The sequence below is a fragment of the Aethalodelphis obliquidens genome, unplaced genomic scaffold (assembly GCF_003676395.1).
Source record: "Aethalodelphis obliquidens isolate GAN/ISIS:26980383/991018 unplaced genomic scaffold, ASM367639v1 scaffold30, whole genome shotgun sequence".
Lineage (NCBI taxonomy): Eukaryota > Metazoa > Chordata > Mammalia > Artiodactyla > Delphinidae > Aethalodelphis > Aethalodelphis obliquidens.
Window position 1 is genome coordinate 17,327,649 of NW_020837974.1, and position 7,638 is coordinate 17,335,286.

At 48.6% G+C, this 7,638-nt stretch overlaps 1 long non-coding RNA gene across 1 annotated transcript; it reads left to right on the forward strand.

The window, feature by feature from the left end:
• The first annotated feature begins 5,763 nt into the window (after nt 1–5,763).
• On the forward strand, nt 5,764–7,629 carry LOC113630750 (uncharacterized). The gene is made up of 3 exons (XR_003437077.1): nt 5,764–6,013; nt 6,524–6,580; nt 7,481–7,629. It is a non-coding gene; the product is annotated as an uncharacterized LOC113630750 (long non-coding RNA).
• The last annotated feature ends 9 nt before the right edge of the window (nt 7,630–7,638 follow it).

Sequence of the window (7,638 nt, forward strand, 5' to 3'; positions counted from 1 at the left end):
TTGTCTTTAGTGAAAGGTTCTGGGGAAATGCCCACTGTAACTGGGTCTTAAAAGATGACGTTTCATCAGTGGTATCAGGGGATGTGCGGAGGGAAAATTGGGAGTGACTGCTAATGACTTGGGGTATTTTTGCGAGGAGGGGTGTGGTGGGTGATGATGGGATTAGGTAGCAGTGATGCATTCAACACTGTGAATATACTAAAACCCAGTAAATTGTATATTTTTAAGTAATTAAAATGGAGAATTTTATGCTATGTGAATTCTATCTAAACAAAACAAAACAAAACAAAACAAGAAAACGCTGTTTCAAGCAGGAGCCCTGTGGTTGCAAGTGACAGAACTAGCTTTTTAAAATGGGTTTACTGGCTCATAAAAAGATTTTTTTTGGTTCTGACAACCCCCTGGTCAGGTTTGATTAATTTGCTAGTGCAGCTCACATGGCTGAGAGAAACATTTTATTTACTAGTTTCTCATTTATTAGGAAAGGATTTAACTCAGGAACAGCCAGATGGAAGAGATGCATTAGGGCAAGGTATGGGGAAAGGGCACAGAGCTTCCAGGTCATCTCCAGAACTAGCCAATCTCCCAGCACCTCCAAATGTTCACCAAACCAGAAGCCCCCAAACCCTGTCCCTTTGAGTTTCTGTGGCAGCCTCATCATATAGGCTCGAATGATCATATCATTGGCCATTGGTGATTGAACGCAATCTCCAGCCCCTCTCCCTTCCCAGGAGGTTGAAGGGAGGGACTGTCAGTTCCCCTCTAATCACAAGGTTGGTTCCCCTGGCAACCAGCCTCCATCCTTAGGGGACCTAGGGGCTTCCCAAAGCTCACCTCATTAACATAACAAAAGACATTTAATGCTCTTGCCGCTTAGGAAATTCTGAGGGTTTTAGGAGCTCTGTGCCAGGAACAGGGACGAAGACCAAATATATATTTCTTATTATAAGTCGTTATATCACACAAGGTCATGTGTCTGGGGAGTAGTATGGGCTGAAGGAATGAGAAGGGAGGAGCCAGGAGCCAGGCTGCAAAGGGTTTGGGCTCTGGTCTGTAGACCCACATCTTCCAAACTTTTGTCCCTCATCCACACTGCCACAGTTTATTTCTTCCAGATGTACGTGTTTGTCCATCACTTTAAAAAAATTAATTAATTTATTTATTTTTGGCTGCGTTGGGTCTTGGTTGCTGCGTGCAGGCTTTCTCTAGTTGCGGCGAGTGGGAGTTACTCTTCGTTGCGGAGCACAGACTCTAGGCGCGTGGGCTTCAGTAGTTTGTGGCACGTGGGCTCAGTAGTTGTGGCTCGCAGGCTCTAGAGCGCAGGCTCAGTAGTCGTGGCGCACGGGCTTATTTGCTCCGCGGCACGTGGGATCCTCCTGGACCAGGGCTCAAACCCATGTCCCCTGCATTGGCAGGAGGATTCTTAACCACTGTACTGCCAGGGAAGCCCTCCATCACTTTAAAACTTTTTCTTCATATTGACTTACTTGTTTTATTTAAAGAATTTTATTTTTAGAAGAAACATTGTCTTCATCACAAATGGAAAACCAGCCTTCCTTTTCATAAACAGAAATGAACTATAAAAACAAAAACAATGACACCAAAAACGAATTAGGAAATTCTAGCTAGATACTGTAGCCTGTGGAAGGCTAGTCAGATGAAGAGAAAGAGAATTGAAAAAGGGATCACTTTCTCGATGTCCTTTTACCCCACACCCATGTTCCACTTCAAATCATCTTAGGGACCCCAGGGGTTTGTGTCCCCCACCTGGATTACCCCAGGGGTATGTGTGCCACACTTCTGGCTAATGCAAGCCAGGAGGTACCGTGAGCAGGAAAGAGAGATGGGGTGCTAGGAACAGGGTGCCAGCGCCCGAATCTCGGTAGAGAGGGAGGAGGGCGCTGCCTGGAGTAACGCTCTCTCTTTCAATTTAGCAGTTGAGACCAGGACCCGGAAGGAGACAGTGTGCGGAGGATAATGAAGAACTTAGCTGAGGATACACTGAGTCTGAGATGTGGGCACATCCATGTGGAGATCCATTCATTTGTTCAGAGTATTTCTTGAGCACCTACTATGTACCACACTCTGTTCTAAAGCCCCAGGGTACAGCAGTAGACCAACCAACCCCAAATCTCTGTCTCCGTGAAGTCTACCTTCTAGTGGGAGAGGCATGGGAGACCTGATGAGAAATCAAGGACAATATTTCATACAATATATCATAACTGATGTCACACTAGATAGCGATGTTTACTACAGGGGACATATCTGGGTGGGAGATGTGGAAATTGAGATACACCCAAAGCATTTGGCTATATGGGTCTGGAGTTCAGGGGAGAGATCTGGGCTGGGGAGACATATTTAGAAGGCATCATTCATTCATTCATTCATGCACTGAACCAATGTCTCTTGAGCACACTCTGTGGGCCAGGCACTATGCTGGGTGCTGGACAATACAGTCCCTACCCCATGAAACTCTGGTCTAGATTTAGTAAAGGTTGTGGTTGGCTACAATCTGTATGGACACAGATAAGATTCCCCGTGGGGTGTGTGTGTGTGTGTGTGTGTGTGTGGCCCAGGACAGGCCTTGAGGATTCCCAACATTTCAGGGAGGGCAGAGGAGGCCTGGGAAGGGAGCCTGTCCAGGAGCAAACAGCCTGCAGCAAGAAAACCAAGAAAGGCAGAGCCTCAAGAACAAGGGAGAGGCTGGTGCCAGGGGACGCTAGGGAGTGAAACAGGCCTGGACCTGGTAGCTGCTGTCCGTGGAAGCAGGCTCCAGGCAGAAGTGCTTCTGCGCAGAGACGGCTGAGGAGTGGGTGTGCTCTAAGGAAGCGGAGACAGAGAGAGGAGACTGCTTTCGAGAACTGTGTCTGGGGAGGGAAAGAGAGACAGAGACAGAGAGAGAGAGACAGAGACAGAGAGAGACAGAGAGACAGAGGCAGAGACAGATAGAGACAGAGACAGAGAGACAGAGAGAGGGCAAGTCGGAGGCTGGTGGAAGGAAGCTTTGGTTGTCTGCAGATGGAAGGGACCAGGACAGCTATACGTGGTGATGGGAAGAAGCCTGCACAGGGAAAAAGCTGAAAACACAGGGGAGTGATGGTGTTTGGAGGTGGAGGGCTCAATCTTGGAGAGAAAGAATGACTCCATGTCAGGAATGGCTACGGAATTTGAGGGGCTCAGGGCAAAATGAAAACTCAGGGCTTCTTCTTCAAAAAGTACTAAGAATTCAAGATGGTGACTCTTGGTACCTGGATGGGGGGCAGGCAAGAGGCTCGCTTCGGCTGAGTTGCAGCCTCTGGCCACCCGGCAGACACACCTGGGGTGGGAACGGTCACCGCCATACTCTTCACCAAGATCCCATGAGGTGAGCAACCAACCTCCACCCTCCCTTGTGCCCTCCTTGTGTCCAGCCCCCTCCAGTGGATACTGGATGCAGGGGGGAAGCGGGAGGCCAAGTAGTATCTAGAGGGCCAGGGGGTGCAGGAGCCGGTGGCTATGACCCTCTCCCGGGGGGCAGGCAGATGGCTGGAGGTGGAAGTTTCGAGCAGAGACTCCAAGCCCTTGGCACATGCCTCACTGTCCCATGGGGCTTCCCTTACAAAGCACAGATTCAGAAATAAAATTATTAAGAATTTTAGGAAAGGGACCTCAGAGCATCAAATTCCAAGCACAGGGCCCTGCAGCACTAGTGCCCTGGTGGCCTGTCCATGAAGTTCAGCCCTGCCCCACGTTCACTTTAACAAGAAACGGTGGATGTGACGGAGGTACGGAGCAGGCAGAGATCTGACAGAACCCTCCGGAAGTGGAGATTGAGTGGCAAAAATGAGGGAGAGGATGGTGATGGGTGAAGGGCTTGAGGAAAAAGAAGGCTGGGATGTGTCCAGATGAATGAGGAGTATCTGTGGATTCGTTTCCTATTGCTGCTGTAATAAATGCTACAAATCCAGGGCTTGAAATACAAAAATGTATTAGCTTATAGTTTAGGGTCAGAGGTCTGAAACTGGTCTCACTGAGCTAAATAGCAAGGTGTCCGCAGGGCTGCATTCCCTCTGGAGACGCGAAAGGAGAGTCTGTTCCTAGACTTTCCCAACTTCTAGTGGTTGCCTGCATTCCTTGGCACCTGGCCCCTTCTTCCATCTTCAAAGCCAGCAGCGGAGCATCTTCAATTCTCTCTCTGACTCTAACCCTCCTACATCCTTCTTTCACTTATAAAGACTCTTGTGATTATATCAGTCCATCCACGTAATCCAGGATAATCTCCCATCTCAGGGTCACTTAATTAGCAATTGAGATTCCACCTGCAATCTTGATTCTCCCTTGCAGTGTAATATGTCCACAGTTTCCAGAGATTAGGACGTGAACATCTTTAGGGGTCCATTATTCTACCAACTACAGTCTTTAAGGCTGCTTTATGGCTTTAAAGCTGCTTTGTGGCTTTTCTTGTTTAAACCAAGAAAATCTACGTGGTTTAAACAAAAGCATGTTTATGGTTTATTTCAGAATCCAGAGGTCGATTTGATCACTTGATGATATAATCAAGGACCCAGGCCCTTTTTTTTCTCTCACTCTGCCCCACTCAGAGCACTATCTTTCTTCTCCTAGCTTGCCCCCTCATGATCACAAGATGGCTGCCAAACCACCAGACATCACATCCAAAGCAGAAGAGAAGGTGGCAAAGGGGACTTCCTTAACACTGCTCTCTTTGACTAGAAAGGAGAACTGCGAGCTTTCTCTGTGGTTCCATGGCAGAGAGGAAGGACAGACAGACCAGATATGTTGACCAACTCAAGCTGAATTTACCAGCTGGAAATCAGGAAATGCCATTTCCCAGATGGGGTGGTGTGTCAGTGTGTAAGAGTGAGGGGTCCAAGTGGCCAGAGTCAGAGATCAGTCTATGGTTGGGGTCAAAGATTATTCTGTTGCCAGGGCTAGGGGTCAGCAGGTGGCTGGGGTCAGTGTGCAGCTAAGATCATGAATAGGTCCACAGCATGGGTCAGGAATCAGTCTACAGCTGGGTCAGAGGTCATTCTGTAGTTGGAGTCAAGTATCAAACTGGAGCTGGGATCAGAAGTTTGTTTAGTGTTTCTCTCTCTCTGCATCTTGGTCTCTCTTGTTTTGTTCTCCTTCTCTGGAAAGACCTGTCTTATATAATATATATGAATATATGATGAGAAATGCACGACAGAAACCTCTGCAAAGATACAAACACTGACTCTGCACATGGACCATGTCTAGAAGGGATGTGGACACATACACAGTTGGTGGGGTGATGCCATCGGGACCATTTCTGTGTCGGATTTCTATTGGTCCAGTCTGTCCTTTTCAAAATAAAGTGACATTAAGTTTAGAATATTATTATCTCCTTTAATTATGTTTTATGACACCCACAGACCCATTCAGTATAATAGCAATAATGCTAGGAAACGCTTGGACAGCATTACTATGTGCAGGCACCATTCTGAGCCTTATGCGTATTAACATATTTAATTCTAACAACAGCTCCATGAGGTCAGTACTATTATTATTCCCATTTTACAGAAGAGGAAGGAAGCACCTAGGGTTCCATGACTGGCCCTGAGCCACACAGCTGGTCCTCGGAGCACCCTGAGTTCTGAATGTATGTCAAGCCCTTTGCCAGGTGCTGGAGGGGATGGAGGAGAAAGACAGGGATGAAAGAGAGGAGAGGTCGGGAGGGTGGAGGTAGCCCAGGCCTAGTTTTCTGGGCTTTCTGGGCATGGTACCTCCATAGGCACAGAGGCAGGCGCTGGGCAAGAGTGAGCCACTAGGGGGCAGCAGGGACCAGTGAGCTGGTCTCCAGCCAGTCTGATCTCCACTGGCCAGGCGTCCTCAACTCATTAATAAAGCTGGAAAAGGGTGGGATTTTGAGGAAGAACTGGCACTGTCCTGCTGCTGTCAGGAAGCTCAGGCCAGTTCGTCACAAGAGCAGCTGGGCATCGCCTGGCCTTCACCCATCAAGACATCTGCTCCTCACTCCACCACTGTGGGCTGCAGGGTACTTCTCTTATCCATCTTTGATGGGGAGGAAACTGAGACCCAGAGTGGTCAACACCTTGCCCACAGTCACACGGCTCCGAATTGGCACAGGCAGGTTCAAACCTAGGCAGGATGAGTGCAGAGCCTTGCTTCTCTGAGTCTCAGTGTTCTCACCTGTAAAAGCGGTATAAGAATCTAGGCAAACGGCAGACAAGAGTGGTAAGGAGTCAGGGTACGTCATGGAAAAGTCTCGCACAGAGGTCTCTGGCTGCTGTGAGGATCCGGTGAGGTCATGCCTCCCTTGCAGCGGGGGCTCAGAAACTTCTTGCTGTTTGTGCTGTTGTTTTTTTAATCAATAACTTTCGTGGGAAAATAATGTCAGACAGGTTATTCAACAGGATGTTAACGGAGATACACCTTCAAAAACAAACATACATTTTGGGACCGCCCACGAAATGCCAGGTGCTGGGGAGGGGGTCAGGATTTCCGGTGTTTTTCACTTTCCTATTTATTAACCTAAAACGTTTAGGTTTTCCCTGAATCGGAGAAGGCTGGCACGTGCCGATTTAGTAATCAGAAAAAAGCGGTAAGTAGGGGTTTTGTTTTTAAAAAAAAAAAAACTAAAGCGGAAACGACGCCCCCATCCTGCCATCCCCACCTTCTGGAAAAATCTTTGTAAAATTGAGGCGGGGGGTGTGCGGGGCTAGGGCGGGGGGACCCCGAATTCAATGCCTCTGGAGGTCTCCTGGGTTCTTCTGAGACCTTCCAGTCTCCGGCCGCGCCCAGGCCCCTTTGGTGCTGCTACCCTGGGGAACCCCTCCTGCTCTCCATACCTCTGGTCCAGACCGGCGAGGGGCGCTGGGAATCTCACGCGGCCAGCATCTCGCTCCGCCCACACCTGCCGCCTACTTCCTACTTGGTGGGGCGGTCCCCCGCTGGTCCCACCCGATCCATTAGACCCCGCCCCTCAGTAGCTCTGGGGCAAACGTTTGATGCAACCTGTCTCTCCTCTCTCCTTTCGTCTCTTGGGACCCTATCCTCTCTCCTCCACGCTGAGGCAATTGCTAAAGTTGTACCTTGGACTGTAATGATCTAGCCGTGTCCTCCTGTCCAATACCAATAATGTAATCACTAGCCACTTGGGGCTATTTAAAATTTGGGGGGGCTGTTTAAATTTAAATGTTAATTCAATAAAATTAAAAAATCAGTTCCTCCGTCACACTAACCATATTTCAAGTGTGTAATAGCCACACGTGGCTAGTGCCACTGTATTGGACAACGTGAAAGCTCTCCATCACAGCAAAAATTCCTGTTGGATAGCGTTATTCCGGACACTCATTTGTCTTGCTATAAACCCCTTCCTAACGTAACAGAGCGGGACCTTCTGGGGCCTTCTGGGGCCAGACCCCTCCCCCATATCCTCTGCTGTAGCTCCTCTATGAGGTATTGATATCTAGATAATAGCATCTGATGCACATTTCGTCAGTTGTTTTTACAGATGCTAAAACCACCACTAAATGGAAGAAAGTTAACTGCTTGATACTGATGACCCCAGACCTACTGGCGCCTAACAATTGATACCTCACCATCAACCAATCAGAAAACCGTGCACGAGCTGATCACACACCCTGTGACGCCCCCGCC